Source organism: Dromiciops gliroides, chromosome 3 (assembly GCF_019393635.1).
Source record: "Dromiciops gliroides isolate mDroGli1 chromosome 3, mDroGli1.pri, whole genome shotgun sequence".
Taxonomy (NCBI): domain Eukaryota; kingdom Metazoa; phylum Chordata; class Mammalia; order Microbiotheria; family Microbiotheriidae; genus Dromiciops; species Dromiciops gliroides.
The window spans coordinates 614,936,657-614,947,968 of NC_057863.1; the positions used below are offsets into that span (position 1 = coordinate 614,936,657).

At 51.0% G+C, this 11,312-nt stretch overlaps 1 pseudogene; it reads left to right on the forward strand.

The window, feature by feature from the left end:
* The first annotated feature begins 254 nt into the window (after positions 1-254).
* On the forward strand, positions 255-9,429 carry LOC122749436 (annotated as a pseudogene).
* The last annotated feature ends 1,883 nt before the right edge of the window (positions 9,430-11,312 follow it).

An 11,312-nucleotide genomic window follows, 5' to 3' on the forward strand; every position in this document is an offset into this window, starting at 1 on the left:
CCGGCCGCTCTGGGCAGCGGCCCTGGGGGGGTTGGACGGGGGTCTTCCGGGAGTACGGGGCCGACCCGCCCAGGACCAGCCGCTCCCCTACCTCCAACGTACCGCAGCAAGCCGGCGTCTCGGACGGCGGCAGCTAGGGCTCCAGCAGCCGGCCCGGCTCGGGCAGTCCAGCGGGCTCTGGTCACCTGATCGCAGCCGTCCCTCCGCCCCGCCCCCTCCTCTTTTCTCTCCTCTTCCTCCGCCTCCGCGTCCGCCTCCGTCCGGCTCTTTGCAGACAGTCCCTGGGATCAGCGCCCGATGCGCCCCCCGCCCCTCTTTACCTGCCTCCCGGTGACGTCACGGGGTGGGGCCGGTCTCCTGGACCTCGCGCCGCAGCATCCTCCAGCTCAGTGTTTCCAGTGCACCAGTGTACTCTGTGCTCTCCGCGTGCGGCCGCCGTGATGTCCTCGAAGACTCGAGCTCAGGCCCAGCCGGCCTCCGTGCTGGGCGCGATGGAGATGGGCTCGCGCATGGACCGGTCGGCCAGCGCGGCCGCCTTGCACGCCTTCCTGGAGCGCGGCCACCGCGAGCTGGACACTGCCTTCATCTACGGCGACGGCCAGTCCGAGAGCTTCTTGGGGCAGCATGGCCTGGCCTGGGGGAGGACGGCAGCAAAGGTAAGCCGGCCTGTGCCCTGCCCTGCCCGGACCCCGTGCACCTAAGGCCTCGACCCGCCCCGGTGTAGCAATTTGAGCCCTTGGGACTGGGGCCGCGAGGCTGGGGCAGCTCAGCCCACCCCTTCTGGGACTTGCATCCTCAGTCCCTTGGATCTGGGTTCCCTATCCGCCTCTACTCCAACCCCACCCCCTGCTGCCCCCACCCCGCCAACACAGCGGGGTTGGGGTCTCCTGCGACCTTTGCCCCCAGCTTCCACCTGCCAGAAGCGCAGCATCCTCATCTCTGAGGCGTGCCTCCTGCCCTGGATCCGAACCCTCGCAATTCCGGGTCCGTTCCCACCTCGGTCAGTCAGTTTGTCCTCACTCTGATTCCACCTGGCACATACCCGGTGGCTTTTGGAGGGAGGGCCCCTGCTCCCGAGGCCTTGCCCATCGGCCCCAAGCAGTAACTGGATTCTAATCGTCACCAGTCGCTCTTTGGCTACTAGGCTTCTTAAGGGCCCCCTCCCCCAAGCATGCCATCCGGCACCTCCGTGGAAGCCTGCCAGGCACTTAAAGTTCCTGCCAAAGGTAAGGGGAGGAGACGTTCCCCACCTTGCGTTACACAATCGGAGCTTTTCCCTGCTTGTCAGGCGGTCTTAGGAAGGACAATCATAGAACAGGAAATTTTGGGGCAATGTGTGCTGTCCTGTCTCAAGTGTGTGATGCTCCCGAGGGCCTCCTTTGGGGAGGAGGAGAGACTCGGGGAGGGTCCTCCCTGCCCTGAATGGGACTTGGGCTGCCTTCCTTGGGGGTTGGACTGTTGGGCTGCCCTGACCACGTCTGGTAGGCATCAGCAAAGTGAATGAGCCTCGAATCCCCTCTCATCTCCTTCAGTCCTGGTCCACTCTCACCTTCAAATTCCTCCCTCCCCTGAGTAATTCTGCGACCTGCTGCCTTCTCAGATTTAAGACTGTCAGAACTCAAAGGGACCGTAGAAAGTAGAATGTCAGCACTGAGGGACCTTAGAGTTCATTTTGAGTTCAATTCCCTATTTTACAGAGAAGGAAACTGAGGCCCAGAAATTGGAATGACTTGTCTCAGGCCACATAGTGAAGGAGCTGCAGAGATGGGGTCAGACTTGCAGCCCAGAGGTTCTTTCTACCACGCTGTCCCATTGGGCATTGCCCATCTCATCCTGGTGTCATGGAAGGAGGCCAGGGATGGGGGTGGGGGTGGGGGTTGGGATTCAGTATTATAACTCAGGGTAGCTAGGTGGTACAGTGGACAGAGCACCAGGCTTGGAGTCAGGGAGATCTGAGTACAAATGTGGCCTCAGATGCTTACTAGTTGGGCAGCCCCTGAGCAAGTCACTTCATCCTGTTGCCTCAGTTTCCCCATCTGTCAGATGAGCTGGAGAAGGAAATGGCAAACCACCTTGGTCTCCTTGGCAAGAAACCCCACATGGGGTCATGACCATGCAGACACACCCAAAAGGACTGAACACACATGAATTAGGTAATTCAGTATCCTTTATGGGGCTGGGTTCACATGCCTGCTCTGACACTTTCACTGTGACCTTGAGGAAGTACTGTGAACTCTCTGGGTGTAGAGCGATTTAGAGAAGGAGGGACCTTGGGGGTCACCAGATCCCACCTCTCTCATTTTACAGATGAGGAAACTGAGACCAAGGAGGTTCCATGCTCTATTTTCCTTACCTGCAAAAGGACGGTTTAAACTAAATGCCCTCTAAATGCCCTCCAGTATGAAACTTGTATTCCCATGATCCTTGAATCATCTTTCCCCTTTCTTGTTAATCAGTGCCCTTTAACCACCCTTCCCCTTCTACCACCTCTTTCCCCACCCCAACCCCACCCATCTGCCTGGGTCCTACTCTCCAGTTTGTAGCTGTGGCTCAAAGTAAAATTGCTACTCAGGACCCAATCTTAGTCTTGGCTCCTGAGAGAGGATGTGGTGGGTGGAGTAGGAAAACAGAATGGAGGAGACCACTTCAGGTGGTTGGACGGCCTTCCTTGGGGCAGCTAGGGACTCAGGAAGACCCGAGTTCAAATTCAAATGCACCTTGGACATTTACTAGGCAAGTCACTTAGCCTCTGCTTGCCTCAGTTTCCTCAACTTTTAAATGAGGATAATTAATAGCACCTACCTCCCAGGGTGGTTGTGAGGATCAAATGAGGCACTATCTGTAGAGCATCTGGCACATAGTAGCTACTTAATAATGGTTAGTGCCGTGTTAGGCTGGTGATGCGAGTCTGAGGGGCTCAGTAACAGGTGTGAGAAATAGATTAAAAATGACAACTTACTGACTGGCTCAGACCAACCTGGAGTTCAGCTTGACATTTATCCTCTTCTCCTGACTTCCTCCCCCACTCTCTCAACCCCCTCACCCTCATTCATAGGGACCCCAGACCTAGAATTTGAGATTACAGATCATTTGGGTCCAACTGCCAAGCCAATGTGTAAGGAAACAGCTCCAGTGAAGTGATTTGCCCAAGGTCACAGAGCTTAGTGAACAATAAAATCCTTTGGCTGACAGATGAGAAAACTGAGGCCCAGGGTAGTTAAGTGACTTGCCAGGTTGTAAGTAGCACAGTCAGGATCTGCAGCTGAGCCCCCTTTTGACTCTGAATCCAGAATTATTTTCTTTCTCTCTCTCTCTCTCTCTCTCTCTCTCTCTCTCTCTCTCTCTCTCTCTCTCTCTCTCTCACACACACACACACACACACACACACACACACCACACACACGACACACCTTTTCATGAAAACCCAGGTTCAGGTGACCTAGACAGATCAATTTCCTTTCTAGATTCTAGAATTCTCTCACCCTAGATCAGGGGGATTCTTAACCATAGGGGTCCAGGGAGAGATTTTTGGGATGTGTGACACTGAGCAAAAAAAAAATCCATCTTTTCACCAATTTCTAACAAATCTAATATTATCTTTTTCATTTATTTGGAAACTTATTTCTGAGAATGGGTCCACAGGCTCTGGCAGATTGACATGGGGTCCACATAGACAGGAAGGAAACAAGCATTCATAAGTGCCTACTTTGGGGCCAGGCCTATGTTAAGCACTTACCAAGATTGTGCTCCCCCCAACCTCCTCTAAAAAGACACCAGAAAGGAAGATTGGGAAGGATCCCTGGAAAGGGGAGGAGGGATACTGGGGGCAAACTGGGAGGAGGTGAAAACAAAAGTCATCAATAATGTTTCTTTCAAATGTCAGCTGTATAAGTAAGTGCAGCTGGATCTGACTGCTTACCACCTCAGGGAAGTGGGGTGTGGGGGGCAGAGGGAGAAAAGGAGGAGAATAATTTGAGATTCAAAACTTTAAATAAACATCTATTTTGTTAAAGTTAGCTGTTTGGCTAGAGGGGCTTAGCAGAGGATTTCTGCTTGGTGCTTGAAGTGAATTCAGTCTGAGCCACCTGCTACCACTTTCTTTCTCCCCAAGTGAAAATTGCCACCAAGGCCAATCCCTTGGATGGAAAGACACTCAGTGCCAGCAGTATCCGCTCCCAGCTGGAGACTTCCCTGAAGCGCCTGCAGTGCTCTCGAGTGGATCTCTTTTTACCTGCATTTGCCAGACCATGACAACGCCAGTGGAGGAGACTCTGCGTGCCTGCAATGAGCTGCACCAGGAGGTGAGAACAGAGGCTGGCAAGTGCTGGGAGGGCCTTAGAACACTGGATGTCAGGGCAGGGAGGGCCTTAGAACACAGGATGTCAGGGCAGGGGGGGGGCCTTAGAACACAGGATGTCAGAGCTGAAGAGTCTTTAGAACACAGGATGTCAGGGCAGGGAGGGCCTTAGAACATAGGATGTCAGGGCTGGAGAGGCCTTAGAGCTTCAATCAATCAATCATTCAAGGTTATTTATTAACCACTTACTGCTAACCACCAGGCATTGTGCTAGAGCTGGAGATGAATGAAACAGTTCCTAGTCACAAAGACATTCTAATGACTTTCTCACAGGGGAAGCAAGTACAGGTCAAATAGAGGAAGGACTGCTTAGAGCAGCGGCCCAGCCCTGACCTGGAGGTTCTCTCTCCCTTTCTCTCCTCCCTCCTTCTCTCTCGTCTTCTCTCTTTCTGTCTCTTCTCCATCCTCTCTCCCCCTGCAGGGTAGTTTGTAGAGCTGGGCCTCTCTAACTATGCCTCCTGGGAAGTAGCTGAAATCTGCACCCTCTGCAAGAACAAAGGCTGATCCTGCCCACTGTGTACCAGGTGAGGAGCTGCTTGAGCCCAGATGATGCGGGACTCCTGGGGGGCCCTTCTTGGCCACTAGGTTTCACCCTGACCCCTGGGCAAGGAACCAGTTTCTGCCATCCAGGCCCGACCAGGAACTTGAGAGCCCTTCGAACCCAGCCCATGATTTTACAGGTGGGGGATGGAACTCAGCACCAGAGGAGGGAGGGAGTAGGCCCCCCGGTCACATGGCGCAGTAAACTGACCTAGCTGGATGGCTCAGATCTAGGTCTCTGACCCGTCCAATGCTATTGTGGTAGAAAGAGCACTGGCTTTGGGGACGGACCAGGGTTCAAATCCTGATCCGCCACTTCCTACCCAAGGCCTTCCCTTGTCTTGGGCCTCAGTTTTCCCCATCTGTCAAATGAAGGAGTCAGACAAGCCCTCCCTTCTGGGCCTGAGCCCCCAGTGTGCTTAGCCTGTGACTTCTCCTGACCTGGGCTGGTTGGGGGATCATCCCTTCCCCAAGCCTCCCCAGCTGAGCTCTCCTCCCTCTTTCCAGGGCATATACAACTGCAATCACTAGGAAAGTAGGAGACAGAGCTCTTCCCCTGCCTGCGTCACTTTGGACTGAGGTTCTATGCCTTCAACCCTTGGCTGGTATGAGGAAAAGGGGGAGGGGACCCAGAATCCCTGGGATCAGATAATAGAATGAGGACATGGAGTCAAGAGATCTGGGTTCAAATCTGACTTTGATACTTGCTAGCTGTGTGTCTAGGAGCAAATTAGAGCCTCTCTGGACAAATGGGGGAAATAGCTATTATACCAACCACCTCATACATTTTTTTTTTTTAGTGAGGCAATTGGGGTTAAGGTGACTTGCCCAGGGTCACACAGCTAGTAGAGTGTTAAGTGTCTGAGGCCGGATTTGAACTCAGGTCCTCCTGACTCCAGGGCCGGTGCTCTATCCACTGTACCATCTAGCTGCCCTATACATTTATTTTTAAAGATGAAGATCGCTCCAGAGATCTGAATTTATTATGGCTTCCTTAGACCTACTAAGTCACTATTCTGAGCTTCAGCTTGAAGGAGGGGGAGAGGATAGATACAATGTCCAAGGATGATGGGGGCAGGGTGTCCCAGTGGAGTCAGTTAGAAAGGGAGACTCTAATCATACATAAGGATCCTTTTGGGTCACATAGTAACTTAAAGTGTGACATGATCTATGTTTTATTGTATTTTTATTTATTTTGGTAAATATTTGTCAATTACATTTCTTTTTTCTTTTTTTTTGGTGGGGCAATGAGGGTTAAGTGACTTGCCCAGGGTCACAAAGCTAGTAAGTGTCAAGTGTCTGAGGCAGATTTGAACATCAGGTCCTCCTGAATCTAGGGCTAGTGCTTTATCCACTGTGCCACCTAGCTGCCAGGGTCAATTACATTTCAATCTGATTTATACCCCTTTGTAGCAAGTTGACAACTTTGACCTGGAGGAACTATCCTTCTCTTCTTCCCTCCTGATTCACCCTACCCCACTTCCCACTTCTAGAATTAAGAACTTATGAACCCTGGCTGTCGTCCCTTGATGGATGAGTCAATCTATTCCCGTGTCCCCTCTCACCATCCTGGTAACTTTTGCCACCAAAATGCTCTCTTCCTGGCCGTGTCTTATGCGTTGTTTTCCCTGGTTCGTTTGTAACTTTTTTAGGGGCAGGGACTTTTTTTGCTTTCCTATCTGTGTCTATAGCACTTAGTTTTGATTGCCTTTTTAAAAAAAATTAATAAAGTATTTTTTTTCCTGTTACATGTAAAGATGATTGGCTTTTTATAAATGTTTAATGAGTGATTCTTCATTCATTCCACTTCTTCCTTGACTGTTGCCAAATTGAAAAGTGAGGCCCTACTCATGCAGGCCTTTATCTTTTGCTGAGCTCTAAGCCCATGTACAATCCCTAAGATCTAAACATCCATCCTTTCCATAGGTGTCTCTTGACTGGCAGATACAAGTATGAAGACAAGGACAAAAAACAGCCCGAGAGAGCCGATTCTTTGAAGGAGGATGTCTCTCAAATGTACCAGATCGGTGAGCTGCTAGGAGTGGGTCAGAGAAGGGAGAATGTTCTGATCAGTCTCAAACCCTTGAGTCCTCTTTCTTGTGGGTTGTACCCTCTTAAACTGTCCTAACTCCAATGATTCTGGCTCCTATGGGGTTATAGGATTGTAGGAGGAGGGGCAGCTAGATGGCGAAGTGGTTAAAGCATCGGTCCTGAATTCAGGAGTACCTGAGTTCAAATCTGGCCTCAGACACTTGACAGTTACTAGCTGTGTGACCCTGGGCAAGTCACTTGACCCCCATTGCCAAAAAAAAAAAAAAAAGGATTGTAGGAGGGAGAACAGAAGTCCCTCCCTTCTTTTACTAAGACCCCCTCCCCATGCAGGACATGTGCCCTCAAGCCCCCCACTGTCCCCAGATTTAGTCCAATTGGCCCCAAGTCCTTGAAAGGCTGCCATGTCCTGGAGGGGCCTCCCCTTCCTCTGGACACTCTCAGTGTCCTTCCCGGAATGTGGTGACCACTCCTACAATGTGCCCTCTCTTGGGGTGTCACAGGGGATGGGATGGGTCATTATGGTCAAGTGACCCCAGAGGAGTGAAGTTCTGGGACAAGGGGTGCCCCAGGCCTGTGTCCTGTGCTCATGGATTATTTCACTGGGGGATAGACTGAGCATGCCTGCAGGTCACTGTGGCAACCTCCCTGGGAGGTCTGCAGGGGACAGTACCTGTGGTCAGTCACACACTGAGTAGTGGCTGGTAGAGTCAGGACTGTACTTTGGCCTAGGCTCAGTGATTGGGAGCCAGGCTGAGCCCCTCACACTGAGGCCAGCCTGGGGGTGCTGACCACTGAACCTCCCTGTCTGCCCATCCAACACAGCTACTGGAAGAAATCTCACTTTGAAGCCATTGCTCTTGTGGAGAAAGCGCTGGCGGCATCCTACGGGGCCAATGCTCCCAGCATGACCTGCGCAGCCCTCAGGTGGATGTACCACCACTCCCGACTGCAGGTAACGCCCCGGGGCCCCGGATCCCGTCTCTTCCAGTGGGTCTTCAGCCCTTTAGGAGCTCTTGTATTACGTCAAGGACATGCCCTTTCCTTCACAGAATATCTCTGCTGGACTTTTTCTGGCCTTGGTCCAATGGGCTTTTGAGCAAAATTGGGTAACTATTTGTTTGAAAACAAGTGGAAAACCCCACCAAGTATCCTTCCTGAAACCCCTAGCTGTTTAAGGGTGTCTTCTTGTCAGTTTCACTTGTACACAAAAGCTACCTCTCCACCTCTGGGCTCAGCTTTCTTCATTCTGAAGGGGAGGGAACCAGCATTCCCAGAGCTCCCACTGTGGGCCAAGCACTGTGCTGAGTGCTTTTCAAATAGTATCTCATTTGATCCTCACAACAACCCTGGGGGCTAGCTGCTATTATTATCCTCATTACACCATTGGGGAAACTGAGGCAGGCAGCAGCTAAGGTCACACAGCTACTAAGTATCAGAAGCTGGATTTGAACTCAGGTCATCTGGCCTCCAAGCCAAGTGCTCTATCTACTGGACCCCCGAGCTGCTTCTGAGTCATCTCTTAGGAGTCTTCCCATGTGCCTTTGAATTCCTTCTCTTCATTCACTCCTTCCTGCCACTACAAGGGGCTGGCTACTCTGAACCTATAGAGAGCTGACCTCAGGGTCAGGAAGGCTTGGGCTGGAGGCCCACCTCAGGCGCTTCGGTTTGGGTGGTCCTGGGCAGGTCACCTGACTTCTCTGGCCTTCAGCTTCCCCCTCTGAAAACTGGGGTAATTATAAAAAACTCACCCTCCAGGGCTCTTGTGAGGCCCCAAAGAGGAATTGTATGCAAAGCACTTGGCAACCTTAAAAGGGCCAAATCAGCATCACCCTATCAGCTGGACACAGGGGGTCCCAAAGGTCTTGGTGCCACTGTAAACTCCTAAAAGCTGTGGAAGCTGTTCACACTTCAAGGTGCGCACAGACTTCTGGGACAGCCCTGTGTGTATTTGTTCATGTGTCTCTATGTATGTGCAGGCTTGTACATTTATGTGCCCATGCATGTATTACAATGCATGATGTGTGTGAATTCTGTGCACAGGGGCACATGTGTTTGTATGTGCTAAGTATGATCTTGCATGGATGTGTCCTATACTTCTGTGTTTATGTGTGTGTGCATGTGTGTATATAAGCCCACACATGCATACACACACACACATACATCTTGTTCTCTCCCTCCTCTCTCAACAGGCTCCCGTGGAGACGCTGTTATCCTGGGCATGTCCAGGCTGGAGCAGCTGCAGCAGAACCTGGCAGCAGTAAGAGGAGGGCCCACTGGAGCCTGGGTGGTGAAGGCCTTCGACCAGGCCTGGCACCTCGTCGCCCATGAATGTCCTAACTACTTCCGCTAGCTCCTTCTTGATGCTCCACTGTCCCAGGCTCTCAGCCCCATCAGCACCCTTTGCCTTAAGCTGCTGCAGCCTCAGCTCTGTCTTTCAGATTGTCCCCAGTCTCTGAATCAATGGTTTTCTAGCCTCCCTCCCAGGGGTGAGACCTCTGACCTCCTGCCCTGGTGGCTGTCCCTGTTGAGAAGGGTGAGGGCCAAGCCCAGCTCTGCTCTGTCCTGATGGAATAAAAGCTAGTGTTGCAAGAGAGTGGCCTGGAGTGACTTAGGCACTGGGCTCCTCTGGGGCCTGGGGTTGGTTGGGTCCTTGGTGGGAAGGTGCCTAAGAACTTGGGATGGAGACATAAGGACTTTGGTGCCAAGATGGAGGAGTGAGGAAGGAACCCTCTGAAGCCCTCCCAGATTTCCACTCCAAACAACCAGAAAACTGCCTCAGAATCGATCCAAGAGCAGGCAAGCAGATTACCAGCTTGGCAGGAAAGATCTGGCTCACTAAGGTGAAAGGGGAGCAGGGAGTCTAAAGCTGGGCTTTAAGCCTGGGGCAATCTACCAGCAAGGCCCTCCTGCTCTTGCAAACCAGCAGCCCCCTAGGTAAGTGAGCAGTCTCAGCTGCAGAGCAAGGCCCCACCCCCAGTACAAGCCACCAGAGGCCTGGATCCCACTGCTGACCAATAGTGAAGCCCCACCCCAAGGCTGGCCAACAGTGAGATCCCACCCCTTGCGTCTACCAGCAGAGAGACTCTTGTTTCCCCAGCCCTTAGGCAGACCAGCAACAAGATCCCTCCTGCAGAACCAGCCACCAGAGAGACACTGTTACTATAGCAATGCAGCAGCAAGGTGTGTGTGGGGGGGAGGCCAATGGATCCACCTCCCCAGTGTAAACCAGAAGGGAAGCTTACACTACAGAGAAAGCAAGCAGCTAAGTCCTGAAGCCCAGTGAAAGCCAGCAGTAAGATTCAGAGCCCCAGCACAAAAACTTGGGACAGTGCAAGACTAGACCCAACTCTCACATAAAAACACCAAGTCACAAAAAAAAAAAAGGCATAAAAGGAGCAAAAAACCCCCAGACTTTGACTACAGAAAATTACTATGGTGATAGGGACCTTAGAGGAGGACAATAGTGCCAGAATGGCTACATGTGAAGCTTCAAAGAAAAACATGTAATTTGGTCTCAGGCCCCAAAAGAATTCGTGGAAGAGCTTAAAAAGGATTAAAAAAAAAAAAACAAATTAGAGAAGTAGAAGAAAAATTGGGAAAAGAAATGAGAGTGTTACAAGAGAATCATGAAGATTCAATAGTACTAGCCCTGGATTCAGGAGGACCTGAGTTTCAAATCTGACCTCAGCACACTTTACACTAGCTATATGACCCTGGGCAAGTCACCTAACCCTCATTGCCCCACAAAAAAAAAAAAAGAAAGAAAGGAATGAAGGAAGAAAAAAATTACTGGACTACCTGAAAGCCATGGTAAAAAACAAACAAACAAAAACCAGCAACCAACAACTCCAAACACCTGAATATCTTTCAAGAAATTATTTTTTTTTAATCTGCAGGGGCAGCTAGGTGGGGCAGTGGATAGAGCACTGGCCCTGGAGTCAGGAGTACCTGAGTTCAAATCTGGCCTCAGACACTTAACACTTACTAGCTATGTGACCCTGGGCAAATCACTGAACCCTAATTGCCTCACTAAAAAAAAATTAATAAAATAAAAATAAAAATATGTCCTGATATATTGGAACCAGAGGGCAAAATAGACATTGAAAGAATCCACTGATCACTGCCTGAAAGAGATCCCCAAGTGAAAACTCCCAGGAACATCATAATCCAATTTCAGAATTCACATATCAAAGAGAAAGTATTGCAAGCAACCAAAAGCAACAATTCAAATACTGTGGAGCTACAGTCAGGATTACAAGGATTTGGCAGTTTCCACATTAAAGAACAGGAGGGCTTAAAATATGATATAACAGGGGGTGGCTAGGTGGCACAGTGGATAAAGCACCGGTCCTGGATTCAGGAG